Genomic DNA, 24,187 nt, shown 5'->3' with positions numbered 1-24,187 from the left:
GAGGTTGCTCTGAAGTGCTCATGATTGGTTGCGAGCGTAGAAAATATGGAGGATTATCAGGTGGCAAGTACTTCTTTCTAGGTCGTTTGGCCACCTGTGGATAAGAGGTTAGGCGTTAATATATAATCTACATAATGAAGATGCATGATGATTTATTAGGTCAGATCGGTTTAATTGGTAAAGTTGCATTAAGAAAATCCTGAATTTGGTTGAGGTTGGATTTTTTGTCAGCACGGAGTTGGGGTTCATCGGCATGGATTGAAGGTTTGTCAGCACGGAGCTGGAGGTTCATCGGCACGGAGCCGGAGGTTTATCGACGCGGAGCCGAAGGTTGTCAGCACGGAGCTGGGGGTTTATCGGCACTGAGCCGAAGGTTCATCAGCACGGAGCCGAAGGTTTGTCAGCACGGAGCTGGAGGTTCATTGGCACGGAGCCGGAGGTTTATCGGCACGGAGTTGACGGTTGTCAGTACGGAGCCGAAGGTTCATCAGCAAGGCGCTGGAGGTTGTCAGCACTGAGCCGAAGGTTCATCAGCAAGGAGCTGGAGGTTGTCAGCACGGAGCTGGAGGTTTATCGGCGCGGAGCCGAAGGTTCATCAGCACAGAGCTGGAGGTTTATCGGCGCGGAGCCGAAGGTTCATCAGCACGGAGCTGGAGGTTCATCGGCACGGAGCCAGAGGTTTATCGGCGCGGAGCCGAAGGTTGTCGGCACGGAGCTAAAAATGCATTTTATAAAAGGTAGATTAACTGATAGCTCTGATTTGGGTTGGGTATGAGTTGTAGCCCTGACTCGAAATATACGTGGGCCATGGACCCATCTGAAAGTGGGTATAGGTCATGGATAAGAGTCATAGACCCGGTTAGAAGTAGATAAGGGTTGTGGACCCATTTTGAGGTGGGTATGGGTCATGGACCCGATTGGATACGGATATGGGTTGTTGCCTCATTTGGATATGGACATGGGTCGTGGACCCAATTAGAAGGATATGGGTCGTGGACCCAGTTTGATATGGATGTGGGTCGTGGACCCAGTTGGATATGGATATGGGTCGTGGACCCAATTAGAAGGATATGGGTCGTGGACCCAGTAGGATATGGATGTGGGTCGTGGGTCCAATTGGAATGATATGGGTCGTGGACCCAATTGGAATGATATGGGTCGTGGACCCAATTTGATATGGATATGGGTCGTGGACCCAATTAGATATGGATATGGGTCGTTGACCCAATTGAAAGTGGATATGGGTCATAGACCCATTTGGATATGGTATGAGTCGTGGACCCATCTAGAAGTGGATAGGGGTCGTGGACCCAATTGGAAGTGGATATGGGTTGTGGGCCCATTTGGATATGGTATGGGTCGTGGACCCATTTGGATATGGTATGGGTCGTGAACCCATCTAGAAGTGGATATGGGTCGTGGACCCAATTGGAAGTGGATATGGGTTAAGGGCCCATTTGGAAGTGGTATGGGTCGTGGACCCATTTAAAAGTGGATATGGGTCGTGGACCCAATTGAAAGTGGATATGGGTTGTGGACCCATTTTGGTGTGGATACGGGTCGCGGACCCAATTCAGGGTGGTTATGGGTAAGGTTGATAGTGTGTCACATTGGGTCCGGATCAACTTTGATAGGTAGAGTGGAGGCGAGCTCCATTTGGGTCAAACACAAAGTGGCGAGGGGTAGACCCTAAGTTTAACGAAGAAATGACTTATTTAATCATTTTCAAGTCCTAAAACTTAAAAGAAAAATAAAGTCCAAGAGAAAAGTTGTCAAGACTGATGTAAGGAACAAAATGAGCAAAAAAAAAAATTTTTTTTTTTTTTTTTTGGGGTCCGTTTTTAATGAACGGACCGAAGAGCTTTTGTACTGGTCCGCTCTTTAAAAACGGACCAGAACCTTAGTAGGCGTTTGGATAGGACTCCTTGGCTACTTCTGACTCTTGCGAGGAGTTAGAAGTCGTTTGGATGCGTTTGTATGAACTACTCCCTCGAAGAGTTACTCCGCGCAAGAGCAAGAAATTACTCTTTATGAAGAAGTCAAGAAAACCTATTTCTCAAAACTCTTCTTGCGGGGAGTCAAAATCTAACGGTTCGTTTTACCAAAATACCCCTAACTTTATTAATTTTCTATGAAAATATTTCTAATTCATTTGCCCTTAAATCAAACAAAAGAAACATTTATTAATATTAAATTATTTTTTTTTAATTTTAAGTATAATGGATTTAAACACATTATATTAATATTTAATATTTAAAATATTATATTATATTATATTAATATTTATTATATTATATATATTAATATTTATAGTTAAACACATTATATTAATATTTAATATTTAAAATATTATATTATATTATATTAATATTTATATATTATATTATATTAATATTTATAGTTAAAATGTCAAAAATAATATAGTTTGAAGGCATATTATGACACTAAAAGACAGTTTGTCAATTTTTTTTTTAAATTTTGAGTATAATGGATTTAAACACATTATATTAATATTTAATATTTAAAATATTATATTATATTATATTATAATAATATTTATTATATTATATTATATTAATATTCATAGTTAAAATGTAAAAAACAATATAGTTTGAAGGCATATTATGACACTAAAAGACAGTCTGTCAATTTTTTTTTTTAAATATTATGTCATATTATGTCAAAAACAGTCAGTCAAATTTTTTTAAAAATTTTAAGTATAATGGATTTAAACATATTATATTAATATTTAATATTTAAAATATTATATTAATATTTATATATTATATTATATTAATATTTATAGTTAAAATGTCAAAAACAGTATAGTTTGAAGGCATATTATGACATTAAAAGATAAAAAACAGTAACTGGTATAATATAAGGGTATTCTGGTCATTTTTCTAGAAGTCATGAGAAGTCAGTATGGTTCCCAAACAGACTTCCAGCACAAAAGTACTTCTGCCAGTACTTCATAGAGTTGATTGCCAAACGCCATTTCTGCACAGAATTACTTTTCCAGGTCCTCCATGGAGTACTTCAGCTTCTGTTATTTGGAAGAGTAGTTCTACTCCTGGTATCCAAACATGCCCTTAATTTTTGCAAAAAGTTTTTATTTTTTTTTATTTTTAAAGATTTTGAGGCACATAGCCTCTGTTTTTTGGCTTGGGGTACAATTATTTTTTTTATATGATGCAAAGCATAAAAATATATAGAGATTTCCCCCTTCACCTAGGGGGACATGTAAGAAAATAAAAAAAAAACTTAAAATCTATACAACTTTGCCCCCTTGGACATTACAACTTTGCCTTCAAGGGCTAAAAAAAGAACATTACAAGATACCCAAGGGTTGATACATCTTGACATTTGTGTCCTATGCCTCTAATCGTATTTTGATGCATGCGGCTATAGGTGGTTTGAGGTTACTCAATCTTCAAACCTCCATGCACATTGAAATGTACACTTCTTAGGTTGGTGATTGAGGTGGATGTTCTCCTCCCCGCCTCCCCAAATGAAGGATCTAGGGGGCTTGAGAGTACCGGCATCCGGGGTAAGATTTTTAAAATAAGAGAAGGTGGTTTGTGCAATGAGATATGAATCGAATGTGCACAAGTGCATTACAAATGTGTATCAACCCTTACAACCTTGAACAAGTACAAACAAAATAAATATCACATGCATTCCCGCAAAAAAGAGAACATCATAAGCACAACAAAGTAAATCAACCAACAAATATGTTAGTAACAAAAATGAAACTAAAAAATAAAGTTGAATATTTTTTTCTTTTTTTTTCAAAAGAAAATATGAAAGAAAAGAAAATGGCCAAGTCAAATTGGTTTGGACCCACTTGGTCCCCAGTGGAGTCGCGAAGTTGTAGACATGAAAAGTTCACAATGAACCTCAATGCTACATTGTTTGGAGTCGCCACCATTCTTTTTTAGAAATGGGTGTGAATGGGCACCCGAATTGATCATTTTGAAAATCATTTTTTTCATGGTATTGTAGTGACTCTCATATGTTGGAAAGGGCACGGTCTACCTAAGATCTAGGTAAGGAGGTCCGGTTAGAGGATGGGGAAGGTGTTAGGCACCCCATCCTCTCCACCAATGGTGGTTCCCTTGCTTGGCCATTTTTATTTTATAAAACTCAAGAAAACAAATATTAAAGTGCATGAGAATGTATGGTAAGAGTGGTGTGTGCATTAAGTGGAATGTTCCCTAAAAAGGGATTTTGATTTCAATGTGACATTAGGGACATTCTATGGAAGAGAATGACCCATATAATCACATTAAATTTATGAAATGAATGTTGGTTTGAACTCTTAGAGAGACTCCATAATGGAGTTCCCTTGAAGTCACAACCTTGATGCATGTATGCATGGCTAGAAACTTTGTGTTTCAACCCATCAAGAGGGTAACACATTTCTTCATCATTGTCATGCATAGGTGAGTGTGTGCATTGTGTACAAGATGATGCATGAGATTGGGATGAAAAGGGCTTCAACCCCCATCCTTTCGATCGAACCTTAGTCCAATCTACCGGGGATGGGAGAGTGTGTACATTACATCCTAAAGGATTTCTAAAAGAGAAAATAAAATAGAGGATTAGAATAAGAAGATGCAAGCTTTAAAATAAATAACTACATCTTAACCCCACCTTGTCCCTTAATGAACTTGAACCTTGAAGAGTAGGCTTGAGAGATGAATGAGATGGTTGAGGGTTGAGTTGAAGTTTAGAAGATGAGAGAATGAGTAGGAATTTTTGTAGAGTTTTAGGTTGAGAGATGGGGGCTTGAGAGCATGCCTTGCTCATAGGAAATGAGGGTATTTATAGAGTTTTTGGAGAACTTTTGGGGATAAAGTGGTCCAACCCTAAAAATAAAGAACATGGACATGAGATTTAGGTTATTTCTTTTGGATTTTTCATTTGTATGAGGGTAAAGATGACATTTGTGAAGAAACCCTAAAAGCATGCTTTGATCCTTGGTTTTTTGGTAAATAGAGGTGAGAGAACAAAAGTACTTTTGGGAGGATGAATGAGGGAGTGACATGTGTAAAGGTGGAGTGGTAGGTAAAAAGTAGATCTTGGTTTATTTGTAAATAACTCATAAAGCAAGGGTGGAAGTGTAGTTTTAAAATGGACAAATGGGAAAAGAAAAGTACATTTGGGAGGGTGAATAGGAGGATGACATGTGTAAAGGTGAACTGGTAGGTGAAAAGTAGATCTTGGTTTATTCGTAAATAACTCATAAAGCAAAGGTGGAAGTGTAGTTTTGAAATGGACCAATGGGAAAACAAAAGTACATTTGGGAGGGTGAATAGGAGGATGACATGTGTAAAGGTGAAGTGGTAGGTGAAAAGTAGACTTTGGTTCATTTGTAAATAACAAATAAAGTAAAGATGGAAGTATAATTTTGAAATGGACCAATGGAAGAACTCCATGTATGTACTTAAAGATTCCTACCTTTTGAAGGCATAATGGGAAGTCCTCTCACCTTTATGGATTATTACCAAAGACCAAATAACCTTTTTGGTTTGACTAAACTTTTTGAGAAGGGTATTCTTGAGTTTTCATAAAGGGGAAGTTGACTCTCCAATTAGATGATGCATTGGGTATTGGGAGCTTATGAGGTATCAACATGTGTCATCATATAAGGGGTGAGATAATGGACTTGGGTTTGGGTTTGGGATATGGACTTGGATTTGGGCTTAGGATGGACTTGGTTTTGGGTTAGGGATATGGACTTGGGTTTGGGCTTAGGATGGACTTGGTTTTAGGTTAGGACATGGACTTGGATTTGGGTTTGGGATATGGATTTGGGTTAGGATATGGGTGATGAGCATAGGTTTAAGTGGATTAGGGACAAGGTATAGGCATGCAATGATATGAGATGATGTATGTATGCATGAAAATGATGCAAAATAGCAATGTGGGTCCGTCGAAAATCTTGAGTTCTAAATCGGAATCAATTCGAGGAAATTTGGAACTTCCTAACTGATTCGTGCAAATTGGGGTGTCTACACAAGTGAAGGAATATCTCTCAAATCCATCTGTCTTGGTTCGACCTACTCCGGGTGAACCACTTCTCCTTTACTTGTCAGTCACAGAGATATCTATGGGATGCATGCTGGGATAGTACAATAAAGACAATCGCAAGGAAAGGGCCATCTACTACATCAGTAAAAAGATGTTAGAGTATGAGTGAAAATATTCTCTACTCGAAAAGGCCTACCTGACATTAGTATAGGCTACTCAAAGGCTTCGACACTACATGCTCCCTCATTCAATTGTCCTGTTACCTCAGATAAATCATCTTAAATACCTTTTCGGGAAACCTGCATTGATAGGAAGAACTGCATGATAGCTATTGTTGTTATCTGAATTTGATATCACACGTGTCACGCAAAAATATATGGAGAGAAGAGCGGTGGTAAATACTTGACTTGTTATCTGGTAGTAGAAGAAATAAAACCCATTGATCAATTTTTGGATGAGAATATCTTGAATATTAGGGAATAATCACGAATCCAAATATGGTAGTTATATTTCGATGGAATTGCAAATCAAAAAGGGTATGGAATAAGAGCAGTTTTATTCTCACCTAAAGGGTGCCACATACCAATTCCTATTAAGTTGGCATTCTTCAACACCAAGAATACAGTTGAATATGAAGCATGCACCATTGGACTCAAGGCTACCTTGAATTTGAACATCACAGAAATTGAGGTATTCGAAGATTCAACATTGGTCATACATCAATCATTGGAAAATGGAAAACTAGGGATGAAAAATCGAAGGCTTATCATATCTACTAAACTTGATAAGGAAATTTAGAACCATTTTATTCCAACATTTTTCAAGGGAAGAGAATAGATTTGCTGATGTTTTGGCCACTCTCTTCTCAATGATTCATTTACCTCTGGGGATGGAGTTAAGGCCTATCACTATCGAAGTCAAAGACAAACTAACATATTACCATCAGATCGCAATCGCTGGCCGACTCCCTGATGGAAAACCATTGTATACAAACATCAAAAAAGTGTTGGAAAAATAAAAGTTCCCAGTTGAAGCATTGAGAAAAAAAATGACAAACTCTACAGAGATTCGCATCTCAGTTCATCTTGTGGATAGGAAACTTATACAAGAGATCTCATGATGGAATCCATTTATCATACGTCGATGAAAATCAAACTAAACAGATAATAATAGAATTGCATTCCGAAGATTGTGGACCTCATATGAACGAGAAGATGTTAGCCAAGAGAATTATGAGACAATGGTATTACTGGCCAATGATGGAAATAGATTGTCACCATTTGGTCAAAACTTGCCATAAATATCAAATACATACTAATCTCATACTCGTGCCCATGTTTCAACTAGTCAGTCTGACTTCGCCATGGCCATTTTTTGTTTGGGAAATTGATATAATTGGTAAAATCATAATTAAAACGTTGAATGGACATGAGTATGTTATGGTGGCCATTGATTACTTCACTACATGGGTGGAAGCTGCCTCTTACGCCATCCTCACTTTATCCAGAGTTTCCAAGTTCATCCAAGTAAATATTATCAGTCGGTATGGGGCACCTTCTGAATTGATATCTGATAATGGGTCACACTTCAAAGTCGAGGTTATCACTCTGTATTCAAAATTCATTATTCAGCATCATAAATCATCTCCTTACCATCCTTAGACTAATAGAACAATCAAAATAACCAATAAGAATCTCAAGACAATCATCAAGAAGATGTGTCGATCACATCAGGATTGGTTGGAGAAATTATTGTTTACACTCTGGGCATATCACACCTCGATATGGTCCTCTACTAGTGTCATTCATTATTTTCTAGTGTATGGAATGGAAGTAGTCTTAGCAGTTGCAATGGAAATCTCATCCCTTTGGATTTTGATGGAAAGTCAGTTTTTACAAACAGACTGGATCTCTCACCGGTATGAAGAATTGAACTTGATCGAAGAGAAATGACTTAGATATCTGTACCACGTGCAAGCTTATCAGGGAATAGGTCCCCATTTTTTACACATCGGTCTGGGCATTATTTCTGTCGAGGTCAGCATATAGGGATAAATCTTTGAGCCAAGGATTGTCGGAGTTTTTTATCTTGACACTTCTCTTGACTCAACCTTCTGATTCATTCCAAGACTTGGGAGATGTCTTTAGAAAGTTACTCATGTGTTTGACTAAAAGGTCAAAGTTCACAACTTGTAAGTTGGAGATTTGGTACTCAAAGAGAATCGAGCATCGATCTTTGACCCTGGGGGGAAGTTCAAGCCCAATTGGGGAGGTCCTTTCATCATCAAAGAAATACTGCCTAGGAAAGTCACCAAACTTTAAGATCACGATGGCGTTGAATTGTGAGAACCAACCAAGCTTGACTAAATCAAGTGGTATTACATCTAAGGAGGCCGTCTTCGGCAAAACCAATTTTCATGATTACCCAGCTCAATATTTCCTTTTTTTTGCAGCCTTTTCAAAAAATTAATTAAAAAATTGCATTTTTTCTCAACCTAGTCACCCAACCTAAGGGAAGGAATATATTTGAATTATGTTTTGGTCTAATCCCAAAAGTCTTGGGTACGTAGGCAACTTGAGAAGTTACTTCAATCTCGACCACATCAAAAAAAATATATATATATTCCAAATAAACAAAAAAAATCCAAAGAAAAAAAAAAGATAATGTCAAAATGGGGAAAATATTAAAAGAAATGTGACTCAAGGGGCATTTGGGTTTTGAGCCTCAAACTCCTTTTGTTTCTAAGCCCAGTCCTATGCCCACCTATGGAATTCCTCCTAAGTACCTGAAAGTGCCCTCGATCCGCGGGGTGCGAGGATCCGCTTTTGACCCTTGAGGTTTGGGAGTCGCCACCTAGTTATTATGGTCTAGGAACCAAACTGACTCTAAAACGGATAAACACTAATCTACCATAGAAAATTTGAATCCGGGGATCATGTTACGGGGTTGGAAGGTGTTAGGCACCAACCCCGCCCGGCCAATGCCGGTCTCTACTTATTCCAAATATAACTACATCGCTAATGCCAAAACCTAGATTAAAAAATAAATGAAAAACCTTACCTTCGATCTGCAAAAGTACTATTCCCTCAGATCTGGTGAAAACAGCTCCTTGTACCGTACTCCTTACTTTATTCTGTCTCCGGATCTGATTTCTGATCTCCGAGGCAAGGTATCTCCTTCTTGGATCTGGATGCTTTGAATTTGTTGTGGATTTTTAGGGTGTTTTTGAAAGGTTTCTAGGTGTTTTTTAAGCTAAAATCAGAGTAGGGTGTTAGGGAAGGAGTTGGGGCTCCAAAATTAGGATTTTGGGGATGTTGTGGAGGCTTCTTCACCTACTTTTGCTAGGGTTTTTTCTTTGATACGAAAATAGAGTGTGGAGGCTCCTATTTATAAAGTTTTTAGAAGCATTAGGGTTTGATTATGGTTTCTTTTTAGGGTTTCAATTAGGGTTTAGACTTTGGTCTCATGAGATGGACTTAGTCTTTAGGGTTTTAACTTTAGTCTTAGGAGATTGACTTGATTAGTTTAGATTAGGATTTTGATTTAGGGTTTTGACATTAGTCTTATGAGATTGACTTGATTAGTTTAGATTAGGGTTTTGATTTAGGATTTTGACTTTAGTCTTATGAGATTGACTTTAATACTTGACTTTAGTCTTACTTAATTTAATTGACTTTAATTTTGACTTTAGTTTTATTTGATTGACTTTAATATCTTGACTTTAGTCTTGCTTGATTGACTTTAAATTTTTGGAGAACCCCTCTCTATTATATCTTTAATTCTTTGGACCCCCAAATGGAGGGGTCCTTAAAGAAATATCTTGCGAACCCTCAACAATTTTGCCTGAAATCCTGATTGATCGATTTTTTTGTTCACATTTTAAAATTAATTTTATTAATGTTTCACTTTACATTATTTAATGATTTATTTATTAATTTCGAAATCTTTAATTTTTAAAATTGTGAAATTACCATTTTACCCTCAGAGAGGATTTTTTACGTTTTAAGTCATTTTTCCATGTTCCAGGATGTTTTGGAATCAGTTTTTCGTAAGGAATTCAATGAGAATGTTGGTTTTTGTCATTTATGAAGTTTTTTTGTATGAACTGGTCGTGAACTTTATGAGGGGTATTTTTGTAATTTTGTCGAATTCTGTTAAAATTGGTGAAATGATTTATTTGGTTCCGATTTGTTGTTTTATGTGTTTGAATGGGTTTTTCTAAGCGTAATGTAGCCTCTAGGATTGTTTTGATGTTAGGGGTATTTTGGTAATTTGATCAATTTTTAGTGATTTTACGTGAAGCTTCTTTTTGATTTGCAAGATGATGATTTCTATGTTTCTAGAGTCGTATTTTCCTAGCGTAGCGTGATTTCTAAGATTTTGTCAGTTCGAGATACCTCATCCGAATTTCTGAAACACATCTAGTAACAAAATAAAGCAATGGAATACACATCCATCATTGGGAATCATTGCGATCGGGTTGACGAGTTGATTAATCAGGCGAGTGCAAAAATGGGGTTTCTACAGATGCCCCTCTTTTGCAGAGGGTTGAAGCAAACTAGATAGCAAATCTATTTTGGTAGATAGTGCGATATCTGAATGCCAAAGCTAGTGACAGTTCATTTTGCAGCCTGATTTAGCAATTCGTCGAGGCGTTCGGATCCTTGAAGGTAAAGCTCTCCCCGAACTAAAAGGTTGTCAGGTCCTTGAGCGAGAGCTCTTACTGATAGTGTCAGATCCTAGAATTTTAGAAAATTCTCCTTGACTAATAAAACAAATGTGGAAGTGTGTGCACTATGTGAAACTGAGTAAAACAAAACTTGAGAAAATTTGAATGAGATTTGAGACAAATCTGAGCAAAAGTTGGGAGAAAGTTGAATGTCCTACTCTACCTACTCTAAGTGAAAGAGTAATGAATTTATATTTTTTTTGAGAGTCCTACTCTACCTGCCCAGGGTGAAAGAGTAATGAACTAATTTTTTTTGGGAAGTTCTACTCTACCTACTCGGAGTGAAAGAGTAATGAACTAATTTTTTTGGGAGCCTTACTCTACCTGCCCAGGGTGAAAGAGTAATGAACTAAATTTTTTTTTTTGGAAAAGTTCTACTCTACCTACTCTGAGTGAAAGAGTAATGAACTAAGCTTTTTGGGAGTCCTACTTTACCTGCCTAGGGTGAAAGAGTAATGAACTATTTTTTTGGGAAGTTCTACTCTACCTACTCGGAGTGAAAGAGTAATGAACTAACTTTTTAGGAGTCCTACTCTACCTACCCAGGGTGAAAGAGTAATGAACTAATCTTTTTTTTTTTTGGAAAGTTCTACTCTACCTACTCGGAGTGAAAGAGTAATGAACTAAGTTTTTTGAGAGTCCTACTCTACCTGCCTAGGGTGAAAGAGTAATGAACTAATTATTTCGGGAAGTTCTACTCTATCTACTCGGAGTGAAAGAGTAATGAACTAAGCTTTTTGAGAGTCCTACTCTACCTGCCCAGGGTGAAAGAGTAATAAACTAATTTTTTTGGGAAGTTCTACTCTACCTACTCGGAGTGAAAGAGTAATGAACTAATTGTTTTGAGAGTCCTACTCTACCTGCCCAGGGTGAAAGAGTAATGAAATTTTTTTGGGAAGTTCTACTCTACCTACTCGGAGTGAAAGAGTAATGAACTAATTTTTTTGGGAATCCTACTCTACCTGCCCAAGGTGAAAGAGTAATGAACTATATTTTTTTTTTTGAAGTTCTACTCTACCTACTCGGAGTGAAAGAGTAATGAACTAATTCTTTTTGGGAACGAACAGGAGATTAACCTCGTATTTGAATTTTTTTTAATAAAAAGTTAGATTTTATGAAGGTCCGGTAAACATTTTAACTCTCTTTGAATCTGAGGAGTTTTCAAAATTGTTATCAAGAGGGTAACCTTTAATTCAAAGTTAACCTTATCCTTTGGGGTTGAAATTGACCAGGCATCAGAACAAAAATGCCCCTAGTTTGACAAGGAACATTGCACTGGGGATAATCGAATATAATTTGAAAATAAATGCCCCTAGTGTAAGGGGGGAAACTGTACTCTTTAGAAAAAGGAAGTGCCCTTGTTATGAAAGTTTGAAATCCTTGATTACCGCAAGCGCAATAAAGGTTTAACTTTTAATTTTGACTTTTTATATTAAAGATTTTGAGTCAGGTTCAAAGAAATTAGAACAAAATATTTCTTCTAAAAGTCATCATAGAATTTGTTCTTTCTCCCCGTCGGTTCACTTAGGGATATGAAACTCTTCAGATCAATCATAGACGAGATACTTGTATCCAATGAGTCTATATTTGGTTCAAACTGGGTATTGAAACTTGATCATTTGAACTTCTGATGTTTTGGCTCAGACTGTCTTTTCAGCTTCTCAACTCAACGGATTTTCTTTTATTTTTTCATTGCTCTAAATTTTGCCTAGATTGCCTTTTCAGGTTTTCAATCTAGCGAGCATGCCCTAGCTTTTGCCTAGATCGTCTTTTTAGGTTTTCGATCTAGCGAGCTTACAATTTTTTCTCTTTTCTTTGCTCTGATTGTTGCCAAGGTTGTCCTTTCAGATTTTCAACCTTGCGAGCTTGCCTTAATTTTTGGCTAAGCCGCCCTTTTTGGGTTTTCAACTTAGCAGACTTTTTTTTTTTTCTTCTTCCCTTCTGAACTTCTGGAGTTGATGTCTGATCATGCTTTGCTATCTTCCTTGACTTCTCGCACGGTACTTAAGAGGACTTTCATGGGTAAGCTTAGGACTGGGTATAAAAAGAAATGGATTTTGAGGCTCAAAAACCCGAATGCCCCTTATGTGGCATTTCTTTTAAAATTTTTTCTTGAACTTTCTTTCCCATTTTGGATGATATTTCTTTTTCTTTTGAATTTTTTTCTTTTTAGATTTTTCCTTTGTCGGGGAATCTATATATATTTTTTATTTTGATGTGGTCGGGCCTGAAGTAACTTCTCAGGTTGCCTACGTATCCCAAATTTTTGGGATCAGACCAAAACGTAGTTCAGATATTCCCTCCCCTAGGTTAGGTAATCGGGCTAAGAAATAAAAGGCACAATTTTTTCTCTTTTTGAACAGGCTACAAAAGGGGTTGAGAAAGGAGAATAAAGAACTAGGTAATAGGAAAATTGATTCGGCCAAAAATGGCCTCCTTAAATGTAGTACCGTTTGATTTGGTCAAGGTTAGTTGGTTCTGGTAACTCGATTCCATCATGATCTTGAAGTCTGACAGCTTTTCCTAACAGTATTTCCTTAATGAATGAATTTCTCCAATTGGGTTCAGACTTTCTCCTATAGTCGAGGAGGAGTGTTCAATTTTCTTTGAAGTCTGATAGTTAAATCCTTGACTTGTAAATGATGAGCTTTGACCTCTTTGTCAAATGCACGGGTGACTCTTCTTAGATAAGCTTGCACATGATACAGGACTTTAACTCGTTTTCTTCGATCAAGTTTAATTCTTCATACTGCTGTCGAACCCAATCTGTTTCTAACAAATGATTTTTCAACAAGACCCTTAGAGACGAAATTTCCATTTCAACTGGCAAGACTACTTCCATGCCATACACTAAGGAGTAGGGAGTAGCTCCAGTAAAGGATCGAATTGAAGTTCGATATGTCCATAGCGTGAATGATAATTTTTCTGACCAATCTCGATGTGATTGACACATTTTCCTGATGATAGTCTTGAGAGTCTTACTAACTGCTTCAACCGTTCCATTGATCTGAGGACGGTAGGGTGGTGATTTGTGCTTCCGGATCTTCAACTTTAAACATAGAGTAATGATTTATGCTTTGAAGTACGACCCATTATCAGAGATCAGTTCAAAAGGTACTCCTATATCGATTGATAATATGTGATTTGAAATTCAAGATGTAGTAAGGATTAGTGTTGATACATTTTATAACATCTTCTTTGATTCCATCGATATAGACGAGTATCTATTCCGTGTTGAACAACACCCAAGCTTGTACCTAACATACCCTCATATGATCACACGAACAAGTCTTTTGAAATTTCTGAGTAAATTCATTATCCCCTGGTGTTCCTTTAGCGATAAGATGGCTTCTATTTGAATCTCTTTAAGAATTATTTTTTGTTTCAAGGTCAAAGACCTTTCCTTTCTCGATTAAAGGTTGAGCCCGACTCTTATCTTCTTGTTCAGAAACGAAATCTATCAAATTATTAGTTAATTCGTTAATGCGCTTGAGGTATTCAAAAATTTTCTTTATCCGATCAATTTCAGATGGGACAACAGACACCTCTATAGACTCGATGAACTAACTTGACTCAATAGGAAAGAGTAGACTCAATCTAAGGAAGACATGACCTTGCTGGAAAAAAGGACTCGAGCTAACCCAAATGACTCATGAAAACTCAAGATAAGTATTCACACGAGTTTGATTAGGACTGAGGACTGAGATATTGCTTATAACCGGTAGGATTGAAGTACTATGATCTTTAAAGAACAACTGGACGATGTTGAGGTCATTTCTGACTGTTGATTTGATATTGACGTTTACTCTAACTGACCGGATTTACAACCCTAGCTAGACGATGGACGATTGAGCTTAGACACAATGATAACCCTTAAACCTCTTTGAAGGTGAATTTAACCAATTTCAGTGTCACCCCCTTGATAACATTTTAAATGAACCCTGAGATTTTATTGAATTCTGTGCACCAATCCATTAAACAATTCATCCGCTCAATGATTATTCAGAAGGAAATATTTTTATTGTACTCTTGAAAATTATTGGAAATAATGTTTTCATTGAATAAAACTTTCACAAATCTGATTATTATTTTTTTTTTGCAAGTCATTTTATTTTTAGAAAAACATATTTTGATAATTTTACAAAGTCCATGCAAAAATAGATCTTTTGTAAATCATTTTTCCTTCATTTTCTTTTCTTTCGGAAAACATTTTCTTCTGAAAAAAAAATTTTCTCTGAAAAATAGTTTGTTATTTGGAAAGCATTTTCTCTTGGAAAATCTTGTTCTTATGGAAAACATTTTCTGGAAAACACTTTTTCTTACAAAATATTATTTTCAAGAGAATAACACTTTTTTTGGAAAACGTTTTTTTTTAAAGAACACTTCTTTTGGAAAACACTTTTTCTGGAAAATACTTTCCCTTCCTAAACCATTTTTGCTCTTTGAAAATTTGATTTCTACTTCGATTTAAATGGTCCGTCCCATAATGATCGTTGGATCGAGATGGACTGGGTCAAGTTTAAAAATGGATTTTTTATTGGGTTGGTGTACCCAATGATACTGTAATTTCAAATCAGGTTAAACAACAAAAAATTTATCCTTGAGGACAAACCCGCACATTCTTGATCTCATCATTCATTTACATTCATCTCATCATTCACATGCATTCTGATCTCATCATTCACATGCGTTCTGATCTCATCATTCACATCACTCACATACATTCATCAATCATATGCATTCATTCAATGAACAACCCGGGAACACCCACGATAAGTTCGAGTCGTGACCTACAAGGAAGGTTTCTAGACTCTAAGCTTACTACGTGCAATGCATTTTTATCTGGCCACCCTTGCCCAAGCACACCTATATACCTCTCGATACGTGATGACTTGGTTTGATATACCGTATAGGTGATAATCTAAAACCTCAACTCACTTCTCTGAAGCCAAAAACAGCTAGTTTGATCTCCAGTTGAAAGGTGGCGCACAATGCTGAGCAAGGGCCCACTTAAATACCTCTCGTCTAGAATAGACGTAGTCTATCCCCCTCGTACAGTAGGGTACAGCGGGGCAAGATCTTGCTTAGGCACCGATTTTGACCAAGAAGTGCAATTGATATACTTAGATTATCTTTTATACCTACGGGTACGAGTCAAGAGTTGTAGCTTTCATAAATGGTTTGGCATCCCACGAGGGGACCGACCACGTACTAGTACTATGTTGGCAATCGGGACATGTGACTGTGTGGCTTACAATAGGTCAAAGGCTCAGGTCGCTCCAGCTTGAGTGCATCAATATACTTCTCAGAATCACCTGATCAGACGATATTGATGCCCCCAGTTTGATATACCCTAAGGTACGTGACTGGAGTTGTGGTTTTCATGAATTACGTCGCATCTCCGAGGAGACCGGGCCACGCACTAGTGCCACGTTGGCTATATGGGACGTGTAAGTAGGTAAAACAGTAAACGTGCATGTGGTGTGTGCAAAACAGGGTGGGGTGTGCCCGGGGCCTTTTTCAAACACATGGGCCCATGGGCCAGATTATGTCATCACATATGGATATCAAATGAATATTGATCAAGAAAATAATACAAAACCCATCACATCGAAATTAAGATGAAAGCAAACACATCACAAATATATCTGTAGAGATCATGGCACATTATATGGGCATATAACACAAATAATAATTAATCTGATCCAACATTAAAAAGGCCCACAAATTTGTTGTCTATGGTCCAATCTAGGGTTACTTTTGGGTGATCCAAAATAAATCGAGATTCCAATAGATGTTACATTGATGATAGAATGACAATGGTTGAGATGAGCTCACTCTCAGGAACATTAATTGTGCTAACATTTGATAAATTCGAATTTTCTGTGAATTTGGAAAATACAATCCGAACTTACATCGACGATATCTAAGGCTCCCGATAACGAAATTGAGTGAACTCAAGTTTTAAATTAATCTACTAGATGAGATCTACATTTTATTAAGAGGTGCCTAGACTTAATTCTCAACAGAATGTTCTGTAAAAACGTTTTAACGTTGCTGTCCCAACCTTCATTCAGAAACAATTCCAGATTTACAGATTGAACTTGCATCGATGATATTTAAGGCTTCTGATAACGAAATTGAGTGAACTCAGGTTCTAAATTAATCTACTCGATGAGATCTACGTTTTACTAAGAGGTTCCCAGACTTAATTCTCACTACAATATTTTGTAAAAAAGTTTTAACATTGCTGTCCCAACTTTCATTCAACAACAATTCCAGATTTACAGATTGAACTTGCATCGATGATATCTAAGGCTTCCGATAACGAAATTGAGTGAACTCAAGTTCTAAATTAATCTACTCGATGAGATCTACGTTTTATTAATAGGTTCCCAGACTTAATTCTTACTAGAATATTTTGTAAAAATATTTTAACATTACTGTCCCAACCTTCATCATTCCATCATTTTCATATGTCAATTTTAATCTTTCATTATTTAGGGGTCATCAAAAAGTGATCCTTAATTGGAAAAAAAATGCAATACCCAAAATCATCTACAATCAAGACAAAAAAAAAAATTAAACAGAAAAAATAAATAAAATAAATCCAACGGAATTAAAAAAAAAAAACTAGGTCATCTTGGCAATGCTCCCATACTTGGGATTTTTCAAGTTTGATCCTCAATAGTCCCCAGCAGAGTCGCCACTGAAAGCGCCTTCGATCCGCGGGGTGCGCAGATCCGTTTTTGACCCTTGAGGTTTGGGAGTCGCCACCTAGTTATTATGGTCTAGGAACCAAACTGACTCTAAAACGGATAAACACTAATCTACCACAGAAAATTTGAATCCGGGGATCATGTTACGGGGTTGGAAGGTGTTAGGCACCAACCCCGCCCGGCCAATGCCGGTCTCTACTTATTCCAAATATAACTACATCGCTAATGACAAAACCTAGATTAAAAAATAATGAAAAACCTTACCTTCGATCTGCAAAAGTACTATTCCCTCAGATCTGGTGAAAACAGCTCCTTGTACCGTACTCCTTACTTTGTTCTGTCTCCGAATCTGATTTCTGATCTCCGAGGCAAGGTATCACCTTCTTGGATCTGGATGCTTTGAATTTGTTGTGGATTTTTGGGGTGTTTTTGAAAGGTTTCTAGGTAATTTTTAGGATAAAATCGGAGTAGGTGTTAGGGAAGGAGTTGGGGCTCCAAAATTAGGGTTTTGGGGAGGTTGTAGAGGCTTTTTCACCTACTTTTGCTAGGATTTTTTCTTTGATTCAAAAATAAAGTGTGGAACCTCCTATTTATAAAGTTTTTAGAAGCATTAGGGTTTGATTAGGGTTTCTTTTTAGGGTTTCAATTAGGGTTTAGACTTTGGTCTCATGAGATGGACTTAGTCTTTAGGGTTTTGACTTAGGGTTTTGACTTTAGTCTTAGGAGATTGACTTGATTAGTTTAGATTAGGGTTTTGATTTACGGTTTTGACCTTAGTCTTATGAGATTGACTTGATTAGTTTAGATTAGGGTTTTGATTTAGGATTTTGACTTTAGTCTTATGAGATTGACTTTAATACTTGACTTTAGTCTTACTTAATTGACTTTAATTTTGACTTTAGTTTTATTTGATTGACTTTAATATCTTGACTTTAGTCTTGCTTGATTGACTTTAAATTTTTGGAGAACCCCTCTCTATTATATCTTTAATTCTTTGGACCCCCAAATGGAGGGGTCTTTAAAGAAATATCTTGCGAACCCTCAACAATTTTGCCTGAAAGCCTGATTGATCGATTTTTTTGTTCACATTTTAAAATTAATTTTATTAATGTTTCACTTTACATTATTTAATGATTTATTTATTAATTTCGAAATCTTTAATTTTTAAAATTGTGAAATTAACATTTTGTCCTCGGAGAGGAGTTTTTACGTTTTAAGTCGTTTTTCCATGTTCCAGGATGTTTTGGAATCAGTTTTTCGTAAGGAATTCAATGGGAATGTTGGTTTTTGTCATTTATGAAGTTTTTTTGTATGAAATGGTCGTGAACTTTATGAGGGGTATTTTCGTAATTTTGTCGAATTCTATTAAAATTGGTGAAATGATTTATTTGGTTCCGATTTGTTGTTTTATGTGTTTGAATGAGTTTTCCTAAGCGTAATGTAGCCTCTAGGGTTGTTTTGATGTTAGGGGTATTTTGGTAATTTGATCAATTTTTAGTGATTTTTATCGTGAAGCTTCTTTTTGGTTTGCAAGATGATGATTTCTATGTTTCTGGAGTCGTATTTTCCTAGCGTAGCGTGATTTCTAAGATTTTGTCAGTTCGAGATACCTCATCCGGATTTCTGAAACACATCTAGTAACAAAATAAAGCAATGGAATACACATCCATCATTGGGAATCATTGCGATCGGGTTGACGAGTTGATTAATCAGGCGAGTGCAAAAATGGGGTGTCTACAGTACCGTACGAAAAAGTCAAGGAAAAATAACAAGCATAATAAAGTTCCAGAATCTCAAAAGGAAATCACAAAGAAAAAAATAAGAAAAAAAAATCTATTGGGTTGAAAACCTGAAAGGGCGACTTTGGCAAAAATTAAGGCAAGCTCGCTAGATTGAAAATTAGAAAGGACGAACTTGACAACAATCAGAGCAAAAAAGTAAAAAATGGTAAGCTCGCTAGATCAAAAACTTGAAAAGGCAATCTAGGCAAAAGTTAGAGAAACAAAAAAAAATCTCAATCTAGTTGAAAATCTGAAGACAATCCAAGCTAAAACGTTAGAAATCTGAATGACCAAGCTCCATCGACTTTATCATCATGCAGTTAATACTCGGTTTGACCTCGAAAGTAGCAAGTATCATGTTTATGATTGATCTAAAAATTTTACTTTTTTGTGTGAACTGAAGGGGGAGAAAAAATAATTTTCAAGATAAATCTCAAAAGGAAATATTTGATTCCAATTTTTGTGCCCAACTCATGATCTTCAATAATAAAGTTGAAATTAAAATTTAAACCTTTATTTCGTTTGTGATAATCAAAGATTTCAAATTTTCATTTTCCTTTGCTAAAGTGTGTGGTTATCCTCTTTATACTAGGGGCATTCTTTTTCAAACTGTTCAATTATCCTCGGTGCAATGTTCATTGTCAAACTAGGGGCATTTTGTTCTCAAAAGCTTGATCAATTTCAACCCCAAAGGATAAGATTAACCCTGAATTAAAGGTTACCCTCATTATAACAATTTTTGAAAATCCTTGAGATTCAAAATAAGTCAAAATATTGGCCTGAAATTCATGAGATTCAATTTTTTAAATAAAAAAATCAGAAAGTGTTCTTAATCTCATATTTGATTTGCCCATAAAATAGTTCATTATGTTTTTACCTAGAATAGGTAGAGTAGAACATTCAACTCATGCTCAGTTATGCTTCGATTTTACTCAAATTTTGCTAAGATGTTCCTCAAATTATGCTCAGAACTTACTCAAATTTTGTTTAGATCTTACTTAGATTATGCTTCGATTTTACTCATATTATGCTCAGACCTTGCTCAAATTGTGCTTAGATTTTACTTAGATTATGCTCAGACCTTACTTAGATTATACTCAGATTATGTTCATACTTTATTCAGATTATGCTTAGAACTTACTCAGATTGTGCTTAGACCTTACTCAGATTTTTCTCAAGTTTTGCTCAGTTCAATTTTAATTTTTCTTGGGTTTGGCCTAAATTTTATTTAGATTTTGCCCAGTCATCTTACTAAGTTTTTCCTTGTTAAGTTCATTATCCTCCCATTATGAATGCACGAAATGGAGACGTGATTTTTTAAAATCATCATTACACTATTGCATACATGTGCACTCTCATTGCATTTGCATTAGTCAAGGAGAATTTTCAAAAATTTGAGGATTTGACATCTTTTAGTCTAGAGAGAGTTTATCCTCAAAGATCTGGACACCTCGATAAATTGTTAAATCAAGCTGTAAAATGAGTAGTCACTAGTTTTGGCATTTAAATGTCGTACTACCGACCAAAGTAGATTGGCCATCAATTTGCTTCATCTTCTGTTAAAAAGGGGCATTTGTAAACATCCCATTTTTGTATCGGTCTAATTCAAAAATTTGTCACCTTGTTATTGTGGGTTCCTAATGATGAACGTAAAGAACTCAAAATTTTGAGAGTACCTTTCCTAATTTGTCTTGTTTCTAGTTCTTTCGTCTCTCTTGTTTGTTACTGTAGACACCCCATTTTTGCATCCGCCTGACTTGGCGATCCGTCACCCGGTTGTTGTGGATTCCTAATGATGAGCGCAAAGAACTTGAAAGCTTGAGAGAAGTATCCTTTTAATTCCCTTTTGTCTTGTAATTCTATTCCCTTCTTTTTCTTTGCTACACGACATAGAATTACGCACGCTTAGGATCGCTACATCTTCCACCCAACTTAGCAAGCACGTACACTTAGGTTCGCTACACAGTTCGATAACTTAGAGACCTCGCTACGCAAGGAAAATATAACATTGAAACTTAGAAATAATCACTTTGGGACCAAAATAAATTTCGCGCTAAAATTCGCAAAAATGAACAAAAATCGATAAAATAACGAAAATACCCCTCATGAATTTCTGACCTCCAAAAAATCTCAAAAGTACCTTCATTGCATTCAAAACATGATTTTGAGTCTGACGAGACCCAAATCGATGAAATCAGATAAATTTATGAAAAATCGCAAAATGACCGAATTGCCCCTCAACATCCAAATCCGATCTAGAAACCTTGACGCTTAGGAAAACGCAATTACAAAATTTAAAAAAATACGAAAAAAAACCTCGACTAATCAAAATTAAATTAAAACTTAAAATAAAAAAATCAATTAAAATTCACAATCAAATAAATTCAAATTGAAAATAACCATTAAACTAAAATTAAAATTTAAACAACTTAAAATTTAAGATCAACTTAAAACTCAAATTAAAATTCAAAATTAAATCAAAAATAAATTTTAAAATCAAATTAATGACTAATTAACCAATCCTAATTAAAATCCAATCAATACCCAACTAAGTCAATCAATGAATAAAAAAAAAATCAAAATCCAAGCTCGAATTAAACTCAATCGACCAATCAAGACTCAAAAATCAAGATTAAAGATAAAATTAAATCAACCATTCGAGGATAAAAATAAAATTCAAATCAATCATTCAAGATTAAAAAAAATAAAATAAATAACATTAATCAACCATTCAAAATTAGATCACATTAGAAATAAAAAGAAAATAAAAATAAAAATAACCAACCAATCACAAACCCATCAATGAGGGACAACTAAGGTGAGTAGTATGGGATCAATACCCACCATTCTTCTAAGAGAAACGTGAGAAACAAACAAAAAAGGAAAATTGAAAATGAAAGAAAAGGGAAAGATTGAAGCAAAATTGGTAGAGGATTTCTAAGAATGGAAGAAAAGAAAATCTTAGGTTTGTAAGATCGGTCAAATGAAGGGAAAGAAAGAAACTTCTAAAAAATGATATAAAAAAACCTCTATAAAGAAGCCATTTCTCACGTCAAAAGGGGCTCCAACTAAAAAAAGCACTGGCTGAACCCTTCCCTATCATCTCCTGCTCTGTTGGTGTTTTAGACTAAAAAGAGCAAGGAACAGACAACAACACAAAAAGGGGAAGAAGGTTGACGTCTTTGACACAAAAAAATAACAAAAAAAGATAAAGGAAAGAGAAACGTGAGAAGAGAGAAGAAAAAACAAAAAAAAACCAACTTACAGGAGCCACGTACAAGCTTCAAGCTCCTCCACGTCTTCTTCTTATTCTTCGTTTTCACCTTCTCCATTAGAATCGCAGTAGCCCCGTTCACGTACAGCCATCTTCTCCTCCAAAAACTTCATTACAATACCCATCGTGCCATCATCTTCTCCACCTTGACAGCCACCTTGACTACCACTGCTGTTGTCTTTATCACCCAACTGAATACAACCTTCCTTCTATCTCCTCTTCCCATTCACCATTAAAATCAGCCCCCTACCTTCACATTCTATTCTTCGTTTTAGCCCTTCTTCAACCCCGAACACCCTCCATCTGCAGCCTTCATTACAACACCCAAGCCCCCACTCCATTGCAGCCATTATAGCAACCCACAACAGCCCCCTGAAGTCTTCAATCTCTTTTAACGCCTAGCCACCACGCCACCTCTTAAGCTGCCCTCTTCTGCTCCAACATCAGCCACCATAGCCCTCTTATTCGCTTAAGAACAATCCTACAGCAACCACTACCATCCTCTTTCCTCTCAAGGAGGACTTCATAATAGTCCAACTCACCTTCGATTTCTATTCTCTCTTCTTGAACCACCCACAACAGTCACCTCTATTCATTCTCTGCACGTGTCACGTCAGCCCAGAACTATCACCGTTGAAGCTCTCATCTATAGATTTTTGAAACAACATTCACACAACCGGGTTGTTGTTCAAATACTCTGAAAGAATCTCACGGAACTCAACCCTTGCAAGTGGTAAGTTCAATTTTTTACTTTGTCTCTTCTTACGCCTCTTTAATCGTTATTTTATGAGTAGATTTTATTCATGAGTATTAATTCGTGAATTCTCACGAGTCGACTCACTATTTTTTATGTATTTAGAAGTTTCAAAATTGGATTTCTTTTATCAAAGTGGCATGCTAGTCGACTCGCTATTTTTTATGTACTTAGAAGTCTGAAATTTGTTTTTTTTATCAAAGTGACACGAGTCGACTTACTATTTTTCTATGTGCTTAGAAGTTTCAAAATTGGATTTTTTATCAAAGTGACACGGGAGTCGACTCACTGATTTTCATGTATATGCGAATTAATTCATCAATCAATTTATTAATGTTTGCAACGTGTCCCTTTGAAAATGACCTCGATCCGCGAGGGGCGCGGATCTGCTTTTGACCTTTGAGGTTTGGGAGTCGCCACCTACTTATTACGGTCTAGGAATCGAACTTGGACTCTAAACGAATAAATCAACTAATCTACTACAGAAAATACTGAGTCCAGGGATCACATTACGAGGTTGGAAGGTGTTAGGCACCAACTCCGCCCAGCAAACGCCGGTCTCTACTAATTTGCAAATAAACTACATTGCTAAAAGACCTAAGTAATAAAAAATAATAAGAAATAGATACCTTTTTGAAGATAACGGTCTTGTTCCCTCAAATCTGATAGAGTAACTCCTTGTACAATATTCCTCGCTTCGTTCTATCTTCGAATTTGATTTCTGATCTCCGAGGCAAGGTATCTCTTTCTTAGATCTGGATTCTTCGGATTTGTTTATGGATTTCTGGGTGTTTTTGAAGGGCTTCTAGGTATTTTTCAAGTTAAAGTTGAGGTATGGGTGTTAGGTAAGGAGTTAGGACTTCAAAATTAGGGTTTATGGGAGGCTAGAGAAGC

General features: G+C 36.2%; 1 long non-coding RNA gene across 1 annotated transcript in view; it reads right to left on the bottom strand.

The window, feature by feature from the left end:
* Positions 1-22,826, bottom strand: part of LOC147381532 (uncharacterized) — a 42,873-nt gene extending 20,047 nt beyond the window's left edge. Inside the window, exon 1 of the long non-coding RNA XR_015174492.1 lies at positions 22,293-22,826. This is a non-coding gene — a long non-coding RNA (uncharacterized LOC147381532). The remainder of the gene's footprint in view (positions 1-22,292) is intronic.
* Positions 22,827-24,187: the final 1,361 nt, after the last annotated feature.

Source organism: Akebia trifoliata, unplaced genomic scaffold (assembly GCF_017979445.1).
Source record: "Akebia trifoliata isolate Shusen 1 unplaced genomic scaffold, ASM1797944v1 Contig00372, whole genome shotgun sequence".
NCBI classification, from domain to species: Eukaryota; Viridiplantae; Streptophyta; class Magnoliopsida; order Ranunculales; family Lardizabalaceae; genus Akebia; species Akebia trifoliata.
The sequence above is the reverse complement of the archived record's forward strand: the minus strand, read 5'-3'. Positions and strand labels throughout refer to the sequence as shown.